The following is a 24,665-nucleotide window of genomic DNA, read 5'->3' as shown; positions in this document are numbered from 1 at the left end:
GTGATTCACTGAGCAGCATTTCTTCTCCCATCCCCACAAAGAGGGCTGTAGCACTGTCTCCCTCTTTTTAAAAAAGTATAATAATTTGAGTACCCCAGGTGTTGGCGTAAGTTGCATTGCGTCAATTAGTACACGAGGGCCCAATCTGACAGAAAGCAGAAATGTGACCGAGGGGTGTAAGACATGGAGAAAGTGGAGTTTAAACAGTGTGGGAAGGTTTGCCTTTACACAACAGGTTGGGGAGGCAGGTTTTTGAGCAGGTTCGTTTTTGTGTCAGGATCCATCCTTGCGCATTGTCACATTATTGCTGGGCCTCTTTATGGGTGAACATAACAAGGCGAAAAAGGTTTTGAATCACTGATCTTGTTTTTTCTCTCCTTAGTTCACATTTTCTGTGTGTCGTCTTCTGTGATCTTTATTTAGTTTTTCATTGTTTATTTACACTGCCACTGTTAGTTCATGAATTCTTTAAATCATTGCCTATCTAGAGGGGAATCTGGACAGAATTATTTTTGCAGCTTTAAGTCTTGCTGACAGGAGGAGGGAAGAAGAGAGCTTTTTGTCCCCTAGAGAAATGCAGGAACTGTGGCCACTTAGAATTGGACCGACATGGTGGGCTTTGAGGCAGATGCTGTGACGGGAGTGCTGCCTTTTATGCTGTTTCCTATCTGTTGGGGCCCCTTGTATAAAATCTCCTTCGGGGGACTAGGATCCGTATGCGGTTGCATTCTGTTAGCAGATGGGATAATTATGTTTTGGGGGATGGTAGAGGTGTGTGGGGAAATGAAAGGTAGCATAGACTTTTTTGCTTATTTTGAGAACTTGCATTCAGATTTTCCATGGGACAGAAAAGGGCAGAGTTTTCTGTGTGAATATAAGCCAACACAATGTGATGGAGAACAGACTGGATGCCTTTCCCTTCGCTCATTCCCCATGGAAAACCCTGATTGCCATTTCCTCAAATATGTTAATGTCTTGCACGCACCCTTTAAAATCATTTTCCACTTGATTTTCCTGCCTTTCATCAGAGGCAGGTACTGGAGGTAGGGAGGGGCCCATTAAATCTGAATGTCTGTAAGTCTCTTCAAATTCATGTTACGAGTGGGCAGAGGGAGAGATATGGTCTGAGGTGAGGGATTATGGTTTTTTGGGAGTGAAGCTGGATTTCTAAATGGTATTGTTTGTCACAAAAAGGCTTTGTGGTTCCCTTTCCCTTCAGTCTGATACTTCATTTTGTTTTTTGCTCTTACTGTTATTGAAAGTTTCAATATAGCTGGAATAGGTTGTCTTAAGAAATTACGTTGTCTTAAGAAAAAGAGTAGTTGTCTTTTAAAAAGAAACAGAAGTTATGACTGGTTGCATGAACCTCATAAATCTAGGTATGATCCTTCCAGGGAAGAGTATATAAGCACTTGAATGTCAGTATATACCTGTATGTTGAGTATCAGTATACATGTTGGAATTTGCCTCTTGCCAACTATTTTGATAGTAAATGTGGCTCATTTGAATTTTTACAGAAGTGGGTGTGAGCTTGGCTGAAGCATATTTACTTAACAGAATGAGTGCTCAAGAATATTTTTGAATGGGACTTTATCCCATTCTGACATGAATCCATCTTTGTTTTTCTTAGTAGTAGGTGACTTGACCTTCATATTCCGTATTTTGATAAGGTGACGATAGAAGGAGAAAATACAGGACAGCACAAGTTGGTATTTTGGGACTGGAGAAGGAGAGGCACAGTAGCTCTTCCAAGGAGTAGTTGTAATCTGTAACCTCCGCAAAAACACAAAAACTAATACTTGTTTCTAATTTTCTTTATCTTTTTTTTTTCCCCCCACCCCTTAGGAAATACTGTTGTGCTGAGGAAGAAAACAGCTCCCCGCTCCCTCTTCTCCCCTCCCCCCCCCCCCCCTTCTTTTCTCCTTTCTTCTTGCCTGAATTAGAAGCTCCAGGAATGTGCTAATTGGCGGCGGCCTCTTCAGGAAGGTAAGAGATAACAATTATCTACTTTTCGAGGTGTCTTGCCTGCTCAGCTCCTTCTGGAAAGGAGGATGATGTTAGAAGAAGCTTGTCTATGTAGAGTTTAGACAAGTCTTCTGGTTAATGTGGATTGCCCTTCTAACAGTGTGATGCAAACAGAAGCTTCATGAGCTTCACGCTCTACTTCCATGTGCAGGATACAGTCCCTTGGGAGAAACTAGAAGACAAGATACATTTTAAATGCAGAGGAAAAGAATTGTGTAACTGTTGTATTGCAGACTGATTAACTAAATATTTGAATATCAGCTTAGATGAGAAGACAGTGAGTTAGGTCCGGAGAATCCGAGTTGAAGAACAGTGTCTCAAAAAGTGCTTCTTTTATTTTTATCATATATGTACATCTAATCAGATAGAGATTTTTTAAATTGTTGTTTGGGTGGGTTTTTTTTCTTTCTGTTTATTAAAATCTGATTGTGTTCTCTGGGGTCCTTCATGGCTTCATGGCTGGTTGTACCAGTGATAGATAAGATAGGAACGAGCTGGAACCCCAGCTCTAGCTCAGAATGGTGTGTTTTGTGAAGAGTTGGAAACAGATGGCAATTCTTCACCTTTCCAGACTTCCTTTAGTTTTGGGCAGAAGTGCACAATGTGATGGGTGAGAGTTCAAATGCAGCGCCCTTTTTGTAATGCTTCTAAGCAATTAATTTTTGTAGTTATCTGGTGATGTGATCCACATGTAATCCATGTTGGTCTTTTGACTTGAAGACCTTCGATTTATGTGTCAGGACATATAAAGTACAAAAAATTAGTGCTGTGATTCACAGAGCACCCTGAGGTGCATGAGTAGACTCAAGTTGGTTGCTAGACAAATTGCAATATATGTCTTAGTACCAAAACTCCGTGTTTAGATTTGTATTTGCTTAGGAGCTGGCTGCAGTGCTTTGAGGTGTTATTTCCCATTCCGTCTTTGTGATAGACATTAATGCTCCTTGTAGTAGAGGCAATATCTTCTGTCTAGACCTCAGCTATTCCAGCTCACAGTCGACGTCTTAACTTAAACCAGCTCTGAGAAGGGGTTTATGCTAACTTGCTAGGCTCTGAATTGGGGAGGCCAGCGCGTGATATAAATTTTTTCTGCCGGATTTGCTCTGTGGCGCTAACATTTGTGAAGCATTTGGGAAGACTGTGCGATGCAATAATGTCTTAAACTACCCCAGTGAGATTTGTCAGAGTTCATTTGTCAGACCCCTCAGACTAAGTGCACTAAGTTATCAAGGATAAGTTGCAGACAGGTAATGTGCCTTGGGATGTTCTCTTTTTTGTTCTCGATGGTGCAGAGGCAAGCTAAGTCTACCAGCTGCCTGGCTACCTTCTGCAATAAAGCTAATGACCTAATGGGCAAATGTTTCTTGGAGACCTTCAGCTGAAGCAGAGACAAGGAGAAACATACAGACCAGCTAAAGGGTTCTCAAGGAGTTGGCAATTTCCCCAGGGCTCCTTCTGTGTAATTACCTGTCTATCGCTTTGTCTCCTATCTTTTAATGTGGGAGGAGTGTCAGACTCCAGGCCGCTAATCTCTGTTACTATGGAAAGGCTGGTTACACTCTTCTTCTTGCACTTCAAAAATTGCAATTGCTGGTCCCCAGCTGGTTCCCTGAACCTAACTTAAAAATGGATGATAGCTTTTCTCATTGGTGCCAGACTAAATAATGCAGCTGCCTGTGCTGTTGGAGGCAGGCATTGCCCTGCTGTTGACGCTGCAGCATGCTGAGAGGAGGAGCCCACAGAAGCTGCCTTGTGGCCTCTGAACCTGTTTTCTCTCAGATGAGTGAAGGCTGTGTAAAATTCCTTTGAAATGGGAATTTTGGGGTGCACTGAAATGTGGGAGGCTTGGCTGAGCTGCAGGTTTGGAGGAAAGCTGCTATTAAGATTCGTAGCTCCAGCCGAGTTTTTGTGCAGTTCCTGAATGCCTTCAAACCCCCTGGGTTGGGGGCTGAGGGAAGCGCGAGCTTGGCAAGCTGTTTTGGACGACCGTAGGCATCAGTTGTTGTTGCCTCCCTCCCATCACGCGTCTTAGGCAGTGATGTGCAGTGGGGACAAGTGCCTCTGCTCGATTCATAGGGTCAGCTGAGAGGCCATGCACGGCCCACTGCCATTTCTCTCTGGCTGGACGCATCTGTTTGTCCGTCTTGCACAGCACTGGAAATTTGGAGGCGATTCCCTGCCTGCTGTTCCCCTCCTCCTTCCTCTGCACGTGCTTCCTGAGTTGCAACACGTCAGATGGATCATACCTCCGAAGCTGTGGTTTGGGAACAGCTCCAGCACAAACACCTTGTCTCTCTGCGCTCCTTTCCGTCCTTTCGAGGAGAGGGAGACTGTCCCCCTGTTGGACGTGGTCCCTTTCCAGCTGCTGCTGTGACTTGCGTGCCCAGGAGATGTATGTTGCTGAACTCCTGTATGGTACCTTTGTAAAACATGCTTTAACTGTCTGCAAATGTATGGTATTTAAGCAGCAGAGGCTGTATTATCAAATGCAGTCATGTAGACTGTATTCCTCCGGGTGAAAAGCTTTGGGAGGAGAAAGCTGAATGTGATAGTGAAATTTGAGAACCAAAGCAAAAGGAAGTTCTTGCCCATGTCTTGGACTAGAGCAGGCTCAGGAAAGATGGAGGAAGGGGAAGCATGTACCCCTTCCCAGGCTGGAAAAGTTGAAGTGGGATAGAGAGGAGGGGAGAGGCGGGGCAGGGGCAACGGAACAAAAGATCAGGCTGGCTAGTGGCCCACGCTTCGCTGGTTTTTGTTTGCTGCCTTTAATTGCTGTGCTTCCCTCCCCCATTTCGTCGAACTAAAATTGGGCAAAGATAACTTTTTTTTAAATTGAAAAAGCAACCGTTCCTCCATTCAGACGGTTCAGAAGTTGTGTTTCTTATCGTTGCACCTAGAATGGTGATTTTGCACTGACTTTTGAAGGAACTTTATTTCCCTCATTACTTCTCCCCGTTTTCCTCGCTTGCTTGTATCAACCTGAACCATCTCCAAAGGAAAGGTGATACTGCTGCTAGCTAACGTTTCAGGTGGGTGACACTGTATGTTAAGCAGCGTGCCTGTAACAACGTAGTTGTCAGTGGGAAGCTTACCCTGTTGGTTTGTGTTTCTCTTCTCATATATAAATCAAGTTTGTAGCTCGTGAGCCTTTGTAGAACGTTTCAACAAGACGCTTCTTTCAACTCTTGGATTTCTACACACTGCCCCCCTCCTCCAAATCATTTTGAGACAAGTTTGGGGTTAGAATTTTTCATTCAGTGACTGTATTCAGTAAAATGAAGTGCCTGTCAAAGCTATACTGCACCTTACAAGAGGATGACAGGTTCTTCCAGAGTCCTCAGTTTGCAAAGCCTTAATCATCTCCCAGTTTAAATCAGGACTTTACCACTGCTTAAGGCCTTTAAGTACTTAATTAACTTTATGTTAACAATGAGCCTGTGCTCTCTTGTTTTTTAATGAAACCTTTGATATTTTTCTGATTTTCATTTCATGAAGGTTACAGGTTTTAATTTTTTATTCTGATATGGGGAAGATTTAAATCTCAAATTTTATTGGAGAAGAAAAATTGCCATCCCAGCAGTGCATTTTTCAGGTCATTTGTATGTTTAGAATCTGTTTATGATGTAGTATGTAAGTTTAAAAAAGTTTTCAACTTCCACACTTTATTTTGTACCTCCAAAAGGATTTGTTTTAAACATCTTTGGTTTAAACACACAAAGCAGGGAGTTCAGAGCTGAGATTAGTTCTTAAGTCACTTCTTTCATATACAAGGTCTAAGAAATATTAAGAAGCAGAGTAAAAATCTGGCCTATCTAGGCACAAGAAGCTAGATTAAAATGGTAGTAAGAGCCCTGATTTTGAATTTCCTTATCCTTTCAGTTGTGTGGGTCACCCTTTTTCGGAGGGCAGACTTCACAGGTCCCGCGAAGTGAGTAAGTGAATAGGGTTGCGGGGAGAGGTGGTGAAAAGACTGCAAGGGGTTGCCTCAGGGCATCTCTATCTGTATGGAAGGCTTGAAGGTATTGTTTTCTCCAAGTAGTGTAGCTATGGCAATGACCATTTGTTGTCGCTGGTTAAAACCCTTCAGTTCTTCAGCATTAGCAGAGCCAGCCCCGGGTCGCTCGGCTTCCCTCCAGTTTCAGCAGTTATGGTCTGCCTGCCTCAGTTGCCCTTAATGCAGTGGAGTTCTCAGTACTCCTCGCCATCATTGTATTTGAGGTGTACAGACCTACTTCTGAATATAAAACTGAATTTACTTAGGAATAAGTCTGATGTGGGGTGGCGTGTTCCCTTGTGCTGGGGCATCCCTTCCTTCCCTGCTCCACCATCCCAGCGAGCTGCCTTTGGGTCATTGCTCAACTTTTGTTTGCGTGCAGTGCCAGGGGTTGAAGGGCTGCTTCTGGATGCTAGATGTCTGCCCACCATCACCCCTGGGGTGTAAGTAATTGCACTAAGCATTGAGTGAGGTGGGTTCTTGCCCTCTCTGGAGCTTTGCAGGCCTGGTAGGAGGAGCTCTGCTTTGCGTGACTTGCAGTGGCCTCTGTAGAGCGGTGGGAGCGCACATTGACAGTCTGCAGGAAGGAGTTTTTTGGAAAGAGCCTGTGGTGCTAATCCATAATTAGTGTCTGAGAGGAACAAAGTGTAATGCAGCGGTATTAGTGGAGGTGGCAGTTTCCAGTATTTTGCTTTTGCTTATGTTACCGGTTAGTCCCTCGAAGGCTGGAAGGCCTGAATCAGGTTTGAATGTTGTTGAAGTTAGCAATGGAAAAAGACCTGGTTTACTGCCTGATTTCCCTACAAGTGAGGAATGTTCCCTCCTACTAGGGAACGACCCATCTGGGTGCATCCTGTTCCGTCCTTCCGCTATGCAAAGATGCATGTGAATTCCTTAATATATTAAAATATTTTGCTTGTTAAAAAAAAAACAAACCAAAAACAAAACAAGAACACAAAACAAAAAACAAACCAGCAGAATTATTCTCCCCCAAAACATGTATTGTAAAGTGTGAATGGAAATCATGAATTGATGTTCCAAAACAGTGTTTCCTAGGTTTGTTTTTCTTCTCTACTGTGTCTGGTATGCACATGGTTAAGGTGTAGAAAATGCAGCGCTGCCTGGGGCGTTGGGAGGACTGGGTGCTACTTACAGCTCAGGTGGTGGTGCCAGGAGGGGGAGGGATCCCTCATCTCGCCTCATCCCTTTTGGGTTTACCCCATGGGAAGAATCCTGTTCAATTAGCCCAAGCATGAGGGTAGAGAGCTGAGCTAACATCTTGTCAGCTGCAGGACAGAACATATTTGATCCTGCAGTAAGCCTTGCGTTATAAGGAAGTTTTGTCTAGCAAATTCTGTGGAGATTTGAACTGGCTGGGTACATTGTGCTGGGAAGTGCTTTGTAACATGTGGTCTGAAACATTTTTGATCTAATGCTGATGGCCTTAAAAGCCAGACGAAAAGTGCATCAGTGACTCGTGGTCACTTACTGCCCTGCTGTGTGATGTAAACCAGATCTTTCTTTGGTGCCTTCCTACGTGCAGCCTTGTCTGGCTGGACGGTGAATTTCAGGCTCGTGCTTATGTTCAATGGTTCTTGCCCTAAACAAGCTCTTCTCTTGAAAGAAACCTCTTGAATTGCTTGGAATGTAAATACAAAGTTTCCAGTCACTTTGGTGGTAATATACCTATGGTTTATGCTGATTGCACAGGAATTTAGACCTAAATGTTAGGGGTGACCCAGGAACTTTTATTTCTACTTCCCCTCAACCTCTTCTCCCCCATTCCTCCCTCAAGCTATGAATTTGGTACAATTTGAGGCCTAATGATCTGTGGACATTGTTGCAAAAGAATGGATGCTTAACTTGACAAGGAAGGTAAAGGAAGACACAGGGAAGGTGGGTGTGGTGGTTTTTGGTGGGGTTTCTTTAACTTCCCCAAACACCTTCGGATATTTGTGACATTCGTAAAATCAGTTGAATAGAGCTGAAAATTGGGTATATGAGAGGAAGCACTGTTTGCCAGCAAAATGAGCAGCTCTGGTATATTTTCATCTTCAGATGCTTGGCTAAAGAATGGTAACATAAGTTTTTTTGCTGCAAGAAATGGAGATTTTGGCGGTAATATGCAACTGTGAAATCTGTAGGCATATACTGTAGCAGAAGCTGTCTTTATTCATATACAGCACATGGTAGTTGGCTTGGGAGAAAGTTCTTTGCTCTCTAAGAAAGTCAGGTTTTTGATGGAAGTGACTGCTGTTCGTTCTTTGTATTTAAACTTATTCTGGAAAGACAAATGAGTTGTGTGTATTAACTGTACTGTTGTTTTTCCCCTGTTCCCACCAACTCGGCATATTTCCCTCGCTCTTCTTTTCTTTCTGTGCTGTTTCTTTCCAAGCTTGTGATCATAATTACAGTGAGAAGTACATGATATCCATCTCTATGTTCCAGCAGGGAAATTGAGCCTTGGATGAGTTTGGACTGTGGGACCTTTTCTTTCTCACTCCTCTTGATAAACTTACTTGTAGTATGCTGAAAGGGTGCTGGGGGTGTCAGTCCGAATGGATTAATAAGAGACTGTTGGTATAGGGGGACTGGAGGACAAAAGGGTGAGGATGGAAGTATGCAAGTGGTGGTTCACCAGTGTCACATTAATAAAATCCTCAAATCAAGTGCTCATTCGTTTTAACCGGAGGTTAATTAATCAGAGTGAGTAGATAAAATGATAAGCTGCTTTTAATGAAGTGAAGCAGCTTTATTAGCAGTAAGCAAAATACAAACTATTTGATCTCTGGCACACGTGGCTTTCATGGGGACCGTGGCTTGCCACCAGCTTTGGAGTGCGCAAGCCCCTCTCTTGCTGCGGGCTGCGCTCTCTGTGGGTTGTAGCATGTGGCCAATTCAGAATGCAGGAGATGGATCCTATCAGAAGCAGGTATAACACTTTAAAAACAGAACAAGGAAATATTCCTTCCAGATCTTTCTCTATGTCAGAGACTAGCCAACTTTCATACTTTGGATGTTATTACCTTTCTCTGGAGGTAGCAGGCTTTGTGCATACACAGCAAGCAAGCAAACAAAAACCTTGGTGGATTTACAAGAGGGTGACGCTGTTTGAAAGGCAGCAATATGATACTGCCTGGTAACTGCTAACATAGCCTGAAACCTATCAGCAGTTATCTACCAATTTGCAATTTAGGAACAGAAATGCACCGGGGAGGTGCTACTTGTGTGTGTGTTTAGGTGGAGGGCCAAAGCCAGCATGTCGCTAGCTGTTAAACTGAAGCAGACTTGCTTGCTCTTGTTCAGACGATCTGCTGCCCTTAGCAGTGCATCTGTGCCGTGGTGGTGTTCCCCTGTGTCTCTCCTGAAAAGCTGTAGAAGCCATCAGGTTGTGCGGCGATGTGCCTGGCAATGCAGGGCTACGATAGGAAATACCTAAAAAGGCCTAGATTAAGCGACTAACAAAATGAGCACACGTGTAGCTTTGTAGAATGGTGAAATAATTTACTCTGGGTTAAATTAAATTAGTGTAAACATCTACATTTAGGCTTGAAAGTAGCTTTACGTATGACTATGTATAAAGATCCTTTTTGAAGTAAACTCAAATTAGCAATTAGTTCATAAAAGTCACCTCACAGCAAACTCCTTACGAAGGACTGGTGCAGTAAGGTTATTGTAGTTCCGTGAACTGGGCAAGTTGAGCTGGTAGATAATGTGATTTGAGAATAGGATGCTGGCAAGTAAATTGTCTTTCCCCCACCAGCCTTTCCTTAAAAGACCTTGCTTCCCACCGCTATTCAAGTGTAAATCCCTTTGCAACAAAGGGGAGGCTGGCAGCTCCGCCGGTTCAAGAGTATAAGTGATCTCGCATGCTTCAGTTGAAAGGTTGAATCCCTGAAACGGGGAATGCTGCTATAGAGGGAAACTCTCAAAAGGCTGGTGAGAATGGCAGGGGGAAAAGCTGTCGAGATCCTTGAAAGCGCGCTGGCAATTTTTTGTCTTCACCATAAAATGACCTAGAGACGAGCTTGAACAAAGGGAAAGCTGCTGGTCAGGTGAGGTTGCAATCACCAGCTCTAGGAGTTGGATTTTACTTGCTGTCCCCCTTAAGAACACAGCACGCTGCTCTACTTGCCAGCACAATATGTGGTGCCAATATTTTGTCTACAGCATGCATTGAGTCCCTCTTAGTTTTCCTGTTTGGATTTTTCTTTCTAACAACTCTGTGGTGGGAGTCTCAAAGCTTCAGAAGTGTAACTTCTGGGTATGCAAAATAGAGTACGAAATCTTGGACCTTGTCTGTATACTGAAAGGATGAGGTTAATCTAGCACCTTCTAAAAACCTTGTAAATATTTGACCGGCTACTCAGCAACACAGCTGAACCGGTTGAGTTAATGCTTAATGTGAGAGCGGTCCTGAAGCGCTTGACTTGGGGGACAGGCTGAGGGTCACGGTGTGAGCAGTAGTTCTCTGTGAAGACATCAGTGTTCCCTGCTCCTCATCGTTCAGGACTGCCGCCCCCCAGATCTGCAGGCAGGAGGAGGTGGGAGCTAGCTGCCTGCGCTCCCGGCAGAGCCAGCTGGCTGTGGTCAGGTGGCAGAGAAATTGGTTTGGGCTGCCCTGCCTGCCTTACTCTGTCCTGATGCTTTTGCTGGTCTGGCAACAGCGCGGTAATCTCTGACTTTGAAGTGAGGGTGAGCACCTGAGTCTCTCTACAACTACATCTGGATTTGGAAGAAGGTTTTTATGCAAATATATAAAAATGGCACCAGTAGGCAGCTGTTAGTAACTGGTCATTGCGGAGGAGCAGCCTGGAGATCAGCGACAAACCTGGACCTGAGCATCTAAGAAATGTAAGAAATCGTAGGTTCTGACCACCTGTCATACCTTGATGATTTAGAAATACCCCCTTCTGGTATTGGATCACTGCAGTGCTCCAAAGGAAATGCTTTCTAGCATTGGAAACTTAGCACAAAGATTACATGGGAAAACGTTTGCAGCTTTATGAATGAGTCAAATGAAAATCTCCTCCTTTGTTTCATGTGAACTAACCAGTGCAAGACAGCTTTTGCTTTTCTGACATAAAATTGCTCATTCATAACATTGTCCCACCTCAGTCCTTCCAAGTGGCAAGAGCTTTAAATGTCAGTGCAAATGGGAGAAGATCCTTTCAGAGAACCTCAGTATCGTAATAGAGCCAAAGCATCGACTTAAAAATAAGTTTGTGGTTTTTTTTTTTTAACTAGCCACTGATTGCTTGTGTAACGACTGCCATATAGTACTTGTGCCCAGTACTGCTGTCGGTTGAGGATCGCATTAATCTGTTAGTCTGACCTAGAGGCAAGCATAGCATAATCCAGTAACTGCATAAAGAAGGAGCACTGCCCCACCTACTGCTCCATGGGATGGAAATGAGCAAAACTTGGATGATGGAAAAATCAACTTGTTACATGGCATTAAAAAAAACTATAGCCCTTTCCATAGCTGTGGGGTTTTCTTAACTATTGTTAATTTCTGGCAATAGTTTAGCAAGGACTATACTTAGAGTATTTATCCAATCTAGACAGCTACGGAGGCTTTAAAAATACCCACATCCGATTTCCAGAGGACCTGCTTGTCAGTATTGGCATTGGTAAATTCAGAAGGGAAAAAAAACCAACCCTCATAGATGAAAGAACAAAGCATATAGCTGTCTCCAGAGCAAATACAGCAGATATATTAATTATCTGAACGGTGTAATTGAGAGTGGTGGTATCTAGTCATGCGATGTTGTGCTGGTTTTTGGTGACTGCTTAAATTTTTTTTGGCTCTTGGGTTCCCTGAGTGTTTCACTCCAGGCCTGGCATAGAACCCTGTGGGCATCTGTGGTTAGGACTCAAATTCAAGTTGTCAGATAGTCTTACATAAGTCCCCAAATTCTTGGTTGAAGAGAAATGAAAATAGTTGCATATGGTGCTTTCAGAATTCAGTTTAGATTTTTTCCCCCCCTCCTTAGTAGTAGGAATCTGAAAAAGGGTATTTCCTTGCAAAGAACGTTGGTCCCCATACACTTAGTGCACCTTAATTAACTGTAGCTACTTTATACTGTATGCCAATAACTTGATAGCAAATATCTTTTAATTATTTGTGGAATAATTTTAATTTGAATTAGTGTGACACCAGCCTAATAACAGATTTTCAAGAAGTAAGTCTTTGCTAGTCTTTGTTAGTATTTCAGATATAAATTCAAAACTAAACAAGTGCTCCTAGAATAGTAGTGGCTATGTGCAGCTGAATTGGTGGTTCATCTTGATTTTTGAAACGATTCCTAACACACAATGTATATATTTTGGTTTGGGTTTTCTTACATACTGAGAAGTTACTTTATGTGCCCATTTATAGAGAGTTTGGTAGCCTTCATCTTCTTGTCAAGAGAGAAAAGTGGTGTTGTGGCAGATACTTTCTGATTCCTGAAGGGCGATTTTGAAAATAAAATATTATTTATTTTCTCTCATCTGACAAGAATGTCTTGGGACAAAACAAGTGTTCAGGAAGGCACTTGTGTTTGCAAGTGTCTCCTGCACCTCATGTCCTAGTAAGGAGGTTTGCCTTCAACTAGGGACTCCCCAGGGAAGGGTTCAGTACACTTAACTCCCATGCTCCTAATCCAGACAAGCCATAATGGAAGACACTGGAGATGATAAGGTTCGAGAGGATGGTGTTGTCCTAGTGCTGCATGACCTGTGATCAGAGCACCTCAAACATTACTCCTTCGATGTTGTCTGATAAGATCTGCTAGCTGGCAGACACCTTTGTGGGCACTGAGCGCAGCCCCAGCTGGCAGGCGTTAGTTTAGGTCCTTTTATAGCAGGACACAGCACTGGAAAAACATATCCTTCTTTGCAACCTATTATCAGATGGGGAATTGAGACCAGGCATCGGTTCTTCTGAAGAACCACAGCTTATCGTGAGCTCAACCTAGATTCAAGCGAAGTATAGCGTTTGCTTCCTGAAAGTGTTTGGCAGATGTCATTGTAAAATGAAAGAGTCTATTGGGCCACTACAAATGTCAACCCTATATTTCTAGCTGAACACATGGATGCACAGAAAAGCAAAGTTATTTCCCTGCAGTCCCCTGGCAAGTAAATGACGTAGCTGGGAATAGAACAGAGATTTCCTGATGTCCATTCCCCTCTTATAATTACTAAACAGCGCTTTCTTCTTCCTCATTGTAAACATGAATCAAGCCAAATGGCATGCACAATTAGCTTTTTTCTTTTTTTTTTTTTTTTTCCCCCCCCAGCAAAGCTGAGGGGGGAAGAGGGAAGGAGGAGGGGACCAGGCAATGAAGGGGGAGGGGAAAGTCATTCAGGGACAACTGTACCTGCTGGGGGCACAATTTAATAACCGAGCTGAGTGGAAGGAGCAGCCTGTGTTGCAGATGCATTGTTATCTGCAGAGTCCCCGATCTGGGAGAGCGCTGCAAAAGGTTTAATGCAAATCCGAGACCTCTGCCATTGTGTGAGACAGATTAGGGCTCATTTGCATTCTTTCTCCTATAATAATTACCTAGCAAGGAGTGCCTGTTACCATTAGCTTCATTCTGTTTGCCTGTGATAACGCCATCAGCAATCTCTTCTCCACGGATTATGGACACTGAGGAAGGGCAGTGGGCCAAAAGAAATAATAATAATAAAAAATATCTGTTGGAGAGAGTAGTAGAAAAATGTGAATGTTGAAAAATTAAAATGCAGATAATTGTAGTAATAACCATTAAAAACAGCTGGAAAAATACTGCGAGCTGAAGAGTAAAAGTCAATATTAATCCATAATATTGATGAGGTGTATGGTTTCAAATACCAGTTTAGAAAAGCCGGCACAGGATTTTAACTGAGCTTCATCTATGGTGCCTCTGTAGTTATGTCCTGTTTTCTGAATTGGCTCAAATTGTTCTAAAATTAGCACAATTAGAGATCAGTGTTATGGAGATATAAATGTTAACAGTCTAAAAATCATATGACGCATCAGAAATTCAGGTAAAATTCCGCAAACTTTAGTGCAACCTTGGGTCCAGGAGCTCAAGCAAGCTCAAGTCAGTTTCCCTGACTTAGAAATAAAGGTAGATATTTGGGGTTTTCTGTGGTTTTGTTTGTTTGTTTGTTTAAGATGGGAGGAGTTAGGAGAAAAGGAATGCAACTACATCTGGAAGACTGAGGATGCTAAAATCAGCTATTTCCCTCTATGTGCTAATTGCATATAGAAAGAACACAAAATCCTTGTGACCAGCAGTTACTGTTCTTGCGATTTGCTCTCCTTCCCGTGGTTTTTGCCCTCTGCGTCTTGCTGAAGAAGCCACTGGGGTCACTCCACGAGAGGCAGAGAGCCCTGAGGTCCCCCGTCCAGCTCTGGTTCTTTGTGGCAGCCCAGTTCTTGCAGCCAGGCTCCTGCCTTGAAGCCCAGCCTTGAGCCCGCACCACGGCACCAGATTGCAGCTGCTGGGGATAGAACTGGTGACCCACAGTTGTGTGTGGCACAGTGGAAGGTCCTCTTTGGATCCTGCTAGTGCAGGATGGAGGCAGGACTCGGTTTGGAAGAAGAGAAGACGCCTGATATTCCCCATTCACGTGAACTTCAGGGAGGGAGCAGCATGTGCCTGGGCAGCCTCTGTTGTGGTGCACATCCCTCCTGCCAGTATTTTTACAGTGAGGTAATTTCATCTTTCACAGTGGTGGGGTGGGGAAGCAGGAAGCCAAATCAAAGCAACCCTGGCTTTAATCTGTGAGCAGCCCTCTTAAGCTTACCTATATTTAAATACATTTATTTCTGATCTGGAGCAGGCTATCAAAATGATGAGTCACATATTTGGGTGGTTTTGTTTTTTTAAGTGATTTTTGAGGGCATGCTACCATCTTCAGCTGTCATGGGTGTGGAAGCAGCAGAATGCCAGGGATGCTGCCTGAGAAGTTGGTCGTAGCTCTGTGGGGGGAGAGCAGTGTGGGGTTGCAAGGGGTTGTGTTGGTGAGGTCTTGGCAGCTAATGAACTGCCAGGAAGAAGCTTTGGTGACTGGCTGGCACCGGTCCTGGCTGTTTAAGGGTTTGGGAGGGTACTGTGTTGCCTGTAGAGTTTGACACAAATCTGAAGAGTTTAGAGATCCTCGCATGCGTGAGCATAATTAGTATACAACCGCATTTTCCCCTTGCTGTTGGATTTACATTTGACAAATTTCCTTACCCCCCACCCCTTCCTGCATAATGACAAATAATTGGTTTCTCAATGAGAAAACAAGGGTTAGTTATTTCTCTGTGAAATCCTAAACAGTTGAAATACAAAGCTAGGAAGGTCCTTTATATGATACATGGTCATCCTGCCCATCTTTTTGCAGGCAGTGGGCTCTGTATAATAAATGTTTTGAATAATAAAGGAAAGTATTCAAGGATGAGCAAGGTTGATATTTTGTATATACTCGGACCTTTCCCAAATAGGAGTGGATTGCAAATGGAGGTGCGGGTCTGCGAATGAATAACCAGCCTGGCCTTCTGTGAAATCAGTTTTGTATATTTGGTTTTCTTGTTTATTTGAGGATTTTCTTCAGCTGTGGTAGCAAGAAGCGAAATTTGGCAACATGAAAAATGTCAAGATATATGGATAGGGCGAAGCGCTGCCTTCAACGATATCACTAGATGGTCAGTGTTAACCAGAAGTTATATCGCCCTGAATGATTAGAGGGAGTGACAGGGATCTGAAATGCTGACATATTTCTTAAGTATAATTTTTTTACCCCTTTTTGTTTTGCCCAGTATAATAACGATAAAAGATCACAAATGTGACAGGTACGCAAACATAAAGGGAAATGAAATTGGAAAAAAAAAGTTTGAAAGCACACATTTCTTGAAGAAAACAGGTACTTGTAATTCTAAATATAAACTGAAGGATACCGGTATGTTTTATTTAAAAGCGGCTGCTTAAATCTTTTGTTCATCTTCAGACTTTTTCTAGGAGGAAGAAATACAATTTGGTGCATGGCTAGTTCTGTATAAATCATGTTCAAGTTGTTGCTATCATTACGTAGGAATAAAACTGCAGTTGATATAATTGGAAAGGTCTAATGCATGTAGTGTGTGGAGGACAGGGAAGTTCTGAAGTGCTATCATGGAAAATAGTTATTATCTCCATCTAAATGTAAGCTAAAACAGAGCAACGTATTTTACTGTGTGAATAATTGGAGATGTTAAAAAATCTGACTCCTTATATTGCAGTATGATATGTGAAGCTGTATGTTTTCGTATATATATATAGACACACACAATTTGAAACTTAAAAAATTATGTAAAGTTAACTTAGCTTCTTACAAGGCCTGTATTACTCCTGCAAAGTATTTTTTATCGTATGGCCCTCCTTCAATTTAGTGCAGTCACCATACATCTTCTCAATCTTTGATTCTATAGTGATGCGTTCCAAGTCATTTAGTCTAATCGGTATTTAGCTTTCTTTTTCTTTAACCCACCATATGTATGGGTATATAGTTGATACCAAGGCCTCCATAATCTGGGAGAAGTGCATGAGTTTTCAAATCCCCTGCCTTACAGTTGAACTTGAAGATCCCCATAAAGGCACATGAGCAGATGTGGGTTTGCTGGGGGAAATGCCACCGTGTTCAGCTCGTTTTTCTCTCAAGCGAAGCGGTGCCGAAAGCTTTTGTGCTGCCCAGGCTGCCGCTGCTCATCCTCCCTGACGGGAGGCAGTGGCCAGTCCCACCCAGGAGCAAGGACGTGTTCATTTGCTCAGGCTACCTGTGCTGAGCTACACGAGCTGGTCTGAGTTGTTTTTCAGTTCTGCTGCATTTGAATGTAAATTTAAGCTTCCCTTACTGTTTTGGTGAAATGCATGTCGTGTCCTCTACGCCTCAACAGAAGTTCAAATACTGTTTTGGAGGAAAGTGGATGTTGTTGAGAGGATAAGCCACTCTAGGAAATCGTCATCCCAACTCGGTAACACACCGTATCTGAGACCAGTGCATTTCCAAAAGAATAATTTTAAAAAAAAAAAGTTTGGGGGCTTATTTGTGCCATACACTGCATTAGCAAACAAAAGATGCACAGATTTTCAGTAGGTTAAGCTGTCCATCACACAGAAATGAATCAAAGGAACAGTTGTTTATTCTTTGGTATCTTTAGGCTGGCTGTGACTGATTGCCAGGCAATCCTTCCTGTTGTAACAGAGTCCAGATGTGAACCACTTAATAGAAAATGCAACAGAAATTACTTTCCTAAATCACCAGTAGCAAGGCCACGCAAGTCTCAGCTGTACTTCCATGCCTCACCATGTCTCCTTCCTCTCTCTTCAGCCAGTTTAATAGCATGAGTGTCCTAGTGGAAAAACTGGCTTTGTTCACTTTTCCCTTACAAAAATATTTCGCAAGCTTTACACAATATGGCATAGTGATATTTTTCCTAAATACTGAAACAAAACGTGCAGACAGAGAGCATAGATATCCACGAAAGCATACTTAAACATACGCTTATAAAGTAATGTGGATACCTAAACTTACATAAGCGTAACCATACACCCACACAACTTACAAGACTAGACTTATTTTCGGCTGCCTTATTATCAAAATTACAATTTATGTAACATAAATTATGTGAGTTAAAGGAATTCATGAAGCAGAATTCCAGAATTGTTTTAACTCTCCTGTTTCTGCAGTCTGCTTCCATCTTAGTAACTGCAATGGTAACTCTTTCGGGAGGTGCGTGTGTACAAAAATACTTTATGAAAAGGGCTGAATCTTGGAAGCATTGCAGAAAGCTGTGTTTTAGCATTTATTGGAAAGGTGGTTGCAAAATATTTCTTTTAGACCTGGTCTATTATAATGCTGATAGCAGTGATCTACAAACCAAATTATCAAGAGAAAACAAAGGATTTGCACACTGTTGTCCACCAATACCCAAACTACCACCGAGAGACCAAATCTGGGTACCCAAAGCAAAGCGGTGCAGGGGTCAACCAAGGTAGTCAGCTTTCCTGAGGTTTTCTTTTTTTTTTTTTTTTTTTTTAAAAAGTCCCTTTTCTGGGTGGAGCACCGTGTATATATACCCAAAGACTGCAGATCTCTTTATGTGGTTTTGTGAACTTGGGTTTGTTTCTTAATTTGTGTACAGCTCTGTTAGGCAAAAACATGGTGTTGCCGCAGAGAGCACGCACGTGGGCGTGCATGTTCTTGGCTCAGCCTCCTCGAGGAGGACCGACACACAGGAGCTAGGACTTGCGGGATGTTTGTATGTGTTCGAGTGCTATGGACAAGCTCTCAGCCCTTTGGACTAACTGCAATAGTAGATTTACAAAAAATCTACTATTCCCCCACCCCCCCGGCTCAGTCCTAACTAAGGGTTTTTGTGTTCAATCCTTGTGACTGGAGTGTGGCTTTGGTCAAAGATCGTGATCTTAAACTGTGAGATTTGGGTGGGTTGCAACTCCAGCTGAATAAAGCATGCTGTCTAGCCTTGTTCCAGCAGTGGGAAGTTAGCTAGGTATTTGAGTAGAAAGGAGTTCACCATTATAAAAGCAGGCAATCTGGGGAGAATGAGGAAGCTGAGCGCAAGCCTGCGAGCACAGCTTGTGTACATATTTGTTGAAAGCTAATTGGCAATGCAGTTGCCTTTCAAAGTTGTTCTTTCACCTATCAGTAGAGCACAACTCTGGTACTTAATGTACTGTAGATTACGTAAACACTACCCTGAAATATTTGTACAGGCAATTAACTCTTGTTTTTACACTGCTTTGAGTTACAAATGGAATCCTGCTGTAGAGCTTGGAATATTTATATTATGAAATATATTCCATAATTAGATTAAATAATACTTTCGTCAAACTGGCTAGCATTAAGATTAAAAAAACAAGGGATTGGTTATCCTGTGAGGAGCTGACAGTCTTTTAAAATTCAGTATCCAAGAAATACAGACACTGTGTTTGTACCACACTGCTGAGGAAGAACGGTATTTACAAGATTTTTATCTGGAGCAAATGTGGCTGCTCTTGTTTATTACGTTTGAAGACTTAATGCTTGTATCGCTAACACTGGTCTGCGTTTGGTGTGGCAAAATCTCGTTATTAATGAAGTAACTTAAGGCATGCGTACAGTGTGCCGTCGTTGTTAGCAGAATGATATTCTCATCTGATGTAGTGTTGATGCATCTATGTAAGTATCCTTAGAGTCATATTTATTTTTCTTCTTGGTCTTCTCAAAATGATCTTTACAAACATTTTGTCCCTGATGAAATAAAGTCACAGCTCTACAATTTGAGCTGAATAATAAATCTATTAAAATGTAACCAATTGGTAACAACAGCCTCAAAGCCAGTCCTCCATCCTCTAGAGTTTATTCACAAGCACTTGACCTAATATTACTGTGAACTTGAATAAAATGTTAATAGATTTTTATTGCAATTCGTAGCGTGACTCGCTGCCACGATAATAAAACAACATTTATAACGTCAATGGCTGTAGCACTCTGGCGCTCATCAGACTGCTTTGTGCCTGTGCTTAACAGAAGTGTAGACTATATGTTCCCCAATGGAGTGGTGAGGGACTGGTTAAGTGAGTTCAACAGTATTTTATGTATAATCAAACAGGCTAAAAGAGGTTCAAAATAAAACTAATGGAATCGAAATCCTTCGTACGTTTCACATGTCAAGACATCACAACTAGATTAGATGGTAGTTGGTTAAAAAACAGGTTTTTCTTTTTATTTAGAAACTTAAAATTTTAAAAAATTCCCCTCAGAAAGAGGAAAGTGTAATATATGGTAGGGCAGTGCAAAAGTGTTAGTGCTAATACCGAAATACGCACAGGTTGTATATTGGTGCCACCTTTTTGCAGATGAGGGCAGCTAGACTTGACCAGCATTTCCATTATGAAGGCAGCAGCCCACTTGCTGTGTTTGGGTTTGTTCTCTAAACGGTCGAAATCAATTGCTTCTGTAGTCAGATATCCATCTGTTTTCCCTTGCAGTTCTTTTCCCTTACCCTAACAACCTTTCCCAGATAGAATTATAGAATCATTTAGGGTGGAAAGGACCTTTAAGATCGTTGAGTCCAATCGTTAACCTAATACTGCCAAGTCCTCTGCTGAACCATTTCCCTAAGTGCCACATCTACATGGATGGAGAACAATTACAAACGCAGGAAATTTCAAGCGACTTCCGTGAGACTGGTCTCTTCTCAGTCTTTTGCAGACTGTTGTAACCAGTTGTGCTTCCCCAGTTCCCCAGCAAAATGGCCTTGACACAGGGAGTCACAGTTTGGCCTGTTTCTATATCCTTTCATTTACTTGAGAGTTCTTGCAGCTTTATCCAGCTCTTCACGTGTATGGAGACCAGCTGTTTGGAAGGAAAGGGTAGATATGCAAAATGGTTTTTGAAATGCCTGGTGTCATATACCACCACTCTTCCTATGAGATGGAAGATGCCAATGGTAGCTATGGGTGAAACCAGAAGAGTGTTGCAATTACCGATGATTTTCAGTAGCGTTTAGAAGCTTCTTTTGGATTCCTTCTAAGTCCCCTGTGGTTATAGGAAATTAAAGGTGTTTGAAGCATTACCTTCTTGCCAGATGAAAAGAGACAGGAGCAGTTACAATACCTCCATCTAGTCGCTGTCTTCTTTCGGGGGCTGTATTTGTTCATTAAAGTAATGCTAGAAAAAATCAGAAATAAATCCCCTTAAGAAACAATTTTTGTTTGATGTTTCTCTGCTTTAGAAATCTAAAACTAGTACTTAGTGTAAAAATGAATAGGCAGAGGGATTTCTGTTTAATTGTCAGGACAAGATTTGTAGGTAGAGGGTTTTCAATTAGGTCAGCTGGTGTAGTTGGAAAAGTAAACTTCTGTGGACATGAATGTTTCTTCAGGTTTACATTTAATGTTTTGATGGAACAACTAAGTGCCAATCATTTCAGGTTGGCAGTCTTACCCGCCTCAGTCCGATTTCTTAATCCAAGGTCAGGAGTCATTTGTCCTTAATGAGCGTGGCAATGTGTAAAAAGGCCAGAGTTTGTAATTGGATCTTCGTGACTAGGAAGGAGGGGTGACTTTGAAAGAAGTTGAAGCCTATTGTAAAAGCCTACTTTTGAATAAATGTGATTGCATCGTAATGGGAAATATGACTTTTTTTTTTTACATATGCTTTAATCTGATGTATTATTAAATCATGGCTGCTTCTGGAAATGTTGGCTGTTGGTGTAGCTCTGCTTCTTGCCTTCTACGGCATGCCTGTCCTTCTCTCCTGGATAGTTGGCACTGCCTACCTTAACTTCAGGCTGTTCTCCTAGTCTCTTTACCAATCTGTGTTACAGGCTTGGTAAACTAATGTTATTTGAACTTGTAAGACAAATTATATAATTTGATGTGAATCAACTGGAGCTTTGATTGTTTACAGTGACCCTGAATCCTATCTGTAGTTTATCCATTTGAGCTTTCCTTCAGTAGATTATACCGATTTTCAGGTTAGAGCATCTTTTTGGTGGTTTTCATAATGACCGTAGGTAGGAACTAGTGCAATTTGGTGCAGTATTAGTTCATATGCCAAGGCAAATAACAGTAGCAAGTTATCAACTTCAAACTTCTCACTGCCCGCCTTTCTCTGTCACCAGTGTCGCCAACTCTCATGCTCTCGTTTCCTCGTCACAAACCATTTGAGCAAGCAGCAAAGCCTGTATGGAGTATTGGCTGGATAAAAAAAATAAAGCGAGTAATTCTAGGTGGTGGTGTTTGAGCCACTCTTCTCCTAACAAAGTGGTTGCAATAGTCCTAAACAGTATCTGTGGCAAGACCTGCATGTTTAATGCCCATTTGCTGTGCTATCACTGTGCTAAGGGACTTGGTTGTAATAATTAGAAGACTTTAGGTCAGAGGCGGTCTGTTAATTATTCTTCTAGCTCTTCACAGAGTATAACTTCCATTAAGCCATAGGCGTTGGCTGAATGAATGCTTCTGGAGCTGTGGATACGTGGTGGTTGGGGTGTTTTTCTTACTAATAATTTTGTAATATTTACCTACAAGTGAATGGTTAAAAGTTCTTCCTTTTAAAAAATATTTTTTCCTTCACTTTTTCCTATGGAGACTAAACGTCTAACGCACATTAATCTGTGTGTCTGACTTCACAGGTACGGGGGATTTCAGAACCAGGTAAACGGTAGGGCTCTGTCCCCCCTCCCCCTTTTCTTCACCCCCGCATCCAGAGAAAGTAGTAACCTAGTATCTGAAGAATGCAAGTTATGCAGATGTTAAAAAGGCCAAATAAAACAAATAGATGGGCTGCAGCTGCTAGAGCAGCATAAAGCAAAGAACATTCGCTGCTGTAATGAGAACGCTGTATTTCACCATGCCACTTGCTTTTGCCTCTTTGGGGAAAATAGCACGGTGAATTAGTTTAAACAGTTTTTATCTTATTTTTATTGTAAATTGTGATTGCTTTCATAGTTTTTGAGATTTAAAAAAAACCCAGCTTTTCTCTTAATGAGGAAACCGGAGAATAGGAAGCGTTAGTGTCCTTTCACAGTAAGGAAAGGGGAGTTCTACAGAAGTACAAATGGGGTCTTTTGTCCCTAACCTTTCAGTGAGAGGTGACAGACTTTCAAGGAAGTGTGGAGGGGGGCGGGAATCCCACAGCTGGGAGAAGTCGATATGCTGAAGATGCCTTCAGATATCCTGAAATTAAAATGGGAGACCAGATACCCTGTAGGGCATTAAAGATCAACTTCCCATGAGAAGTTTTGGGGTTGGGGGAACCAAAGAAGGTTCACTGCCCAATAAACTCTTCAAACTGAATGGCATTTGGAGGTAAAAAAGGTTAAAAAATTATGCCAGACTCGATGGGACCAAAACACTTTTCAGACCTAGTAAACCATTGACATGCAGATGAGTGAAATTGTTCAGCAGTTGATCTGCTGTTTTAGGGCATTCCTAAGCAACACAATGGAGTGCCATAGAGAGATGCCCAAGCAAATACTACCCTCCTCTGGTACATTCACATAGCACAACCTTTGGCAGAAATATTAGCATTGTCCTAGGAATAACACGGGCATGTCGCAGCAGTGTAACCATATACCTGAGGTCTGCAGGAGAAGAACTTGCTTGGCTTCTGCCAGCATTTGGTATTGCTATGTCAGCTCTCATAGCGTGCGTGAACACACTTCCCTAACGGGGTCCCAAGTACATCTCGTTGGCCCGGGCAGCTTACTCTTCATCATATGTTTTAAGGGTGGTGTATAGAACAACAGGCAAGATGTAGGACCTTTGTTCTGAGCCCCTGGAATTTGGTCACACTGAAATGTTGGTTTCATGTGTGGAATCACATAGAGCTTGCCACCTACCCTTCTGCTCAGAGATCCTGCGCACGGTTTTTGTTTCCTTAACCCTGCAAAATCCAATCTGACAATGGTTTAACTTAAAAAAAAAAAAAAAAAGACAGGGTCACAATTTGATGCATTCGAGTTAATATTTTGGACTTGTATGTTACATACACGTGTGGCAAGTATATAATCCAAGAAAATTGTCAGCTTCTGTGTATTTGGGAATTTGGTTCTAGGACCAAGGTTGATCCCTACATATTTTTTTTGTAGGGAACCAACAGGACCCTGAACTACCCAGAGCTTGGGGTTGGATGTGCTTAGACCTTTTCCTATAGCGACTCTTCCAAAAAGACCCAAAAGCTTTTAATCTATGAAAGAGAAATTTTATTTGACTAAGTACTGGCATAATTAACTCTTTAAACAGAAAAAATGCAAAGCAGCTAGATAAGGAAATGGAAATAAGGGTTTTTTTAAGACAATTTAAGATAGTAAAATGAAAACTTGTTGTTTTCTGCTGTATTTCTGCAGGTGGGTCTTAACCTGAGAGCAGATTTTTATCCAACTTGGCGAATTTCTGAGTTGCATAAAACTCTGTGCAGTCCTGCCTGTCCCTAGGAAACTCCTTCCATTTCCTCTGAGGCTCAGCTGTGCTTGCACTCTGTTCCTCATTACAGCCTGTTCTTGAGCTGTAGGCACCAACTATGACTCTTACCTGCTGCAAACACAGCATTTAAACCTTCTGTTTCTTAAGTATGCTGAAAAGCTCACCGTGGAAACGAACAAGTCTTCTTGTGTGGGGGTCCTCTAATCCAGTTGCTTCTGAAGGAGATGTAATGTATAACACAGGAATTAGTTTGTCTTGCATGTCTGTAACTTCTTCTCTTCCTGGATTTCCTGACCAAAGAGGCTCTATGATATGTTTTGTGTATTCATGAATACATGTATACATGTGCACCAAAGGATATGATGGTCTTCATTGCAGGAATTCCTTGTTTTTTATCAAGAAATGTACCACAGCATGATTATTTCAACAGGCCGCTGGTACCTGCCTGCAGATACAGAAATCCTCTCGCTAGAGTATAATTAATGTTTAAAAAGAAATTAGCCATGGGATGTAACAGAACACTTTTGTCCACTGAAAATGGTGTTGAGTCATACCATTAAGGCTTTTAACTTGCTTATTTGCATTGCAGACTTGTTACGAAGTCTATCATTTTTCTCTTGTGGAAGTATCTCTTGGGGAAATTGAACTTTCTTCTTCACTTGATGACATTTGCACAATATGTTCCCGATGTTTGAGGAGTGGTGGGCGTGATCTTT

The 24,665-nt window shown here is 42.1% G+C and overlaps 1 protein-coding gene across 7 annotated transcripts in view; it reads left to right on the top strand.

Moving 5' to 3' along the window:
• The window catches only part of ZMIZ1 (zinc finger MIZ-type containing 1), a 358,035-nt gene that overhangs the window by 49,805 nt on the left and 283,565 nt on the right, over window positions 1-24,665 (top strand). For 6 of the 7 annotated variants that reach the window (XM_075109305.1, XM_075109304.1, XM_075109303.1 and 3 more), the window contains exon 2: window positions 1,846-1,986. The gene's annotated coding sequence lies outside the window, so the exon portion shown is untranslated. Of the gene's footprint in view, window positions 1-1,845; window positions 1,987-24,665 lie in introns of those variants that run through there. The other variant, XM_075109300.1, reaches the window with a different exon arrangement.

The sequence above is a fragment of the Phalacrocorax aristotelis genome, chromosome 14 (assembly GCF_949628215.1).
Source record: "Phalacrocorax aristotelis chromosome 14, bGulAri2.1, whole genome shotgun sequence".
Lineage (NCBI taxonomy): Eukaryota > Metazoa > Chordata > Aves > Suliformes > Phalacrocoracidae > Phalacrocorax > Phalacrocorax aristotelis.
The sequence above is the reverse complement of the archived record's forward strand: the minus strand, read 5'-3'. Positions and strand labels throughout refer to the sequence as shown.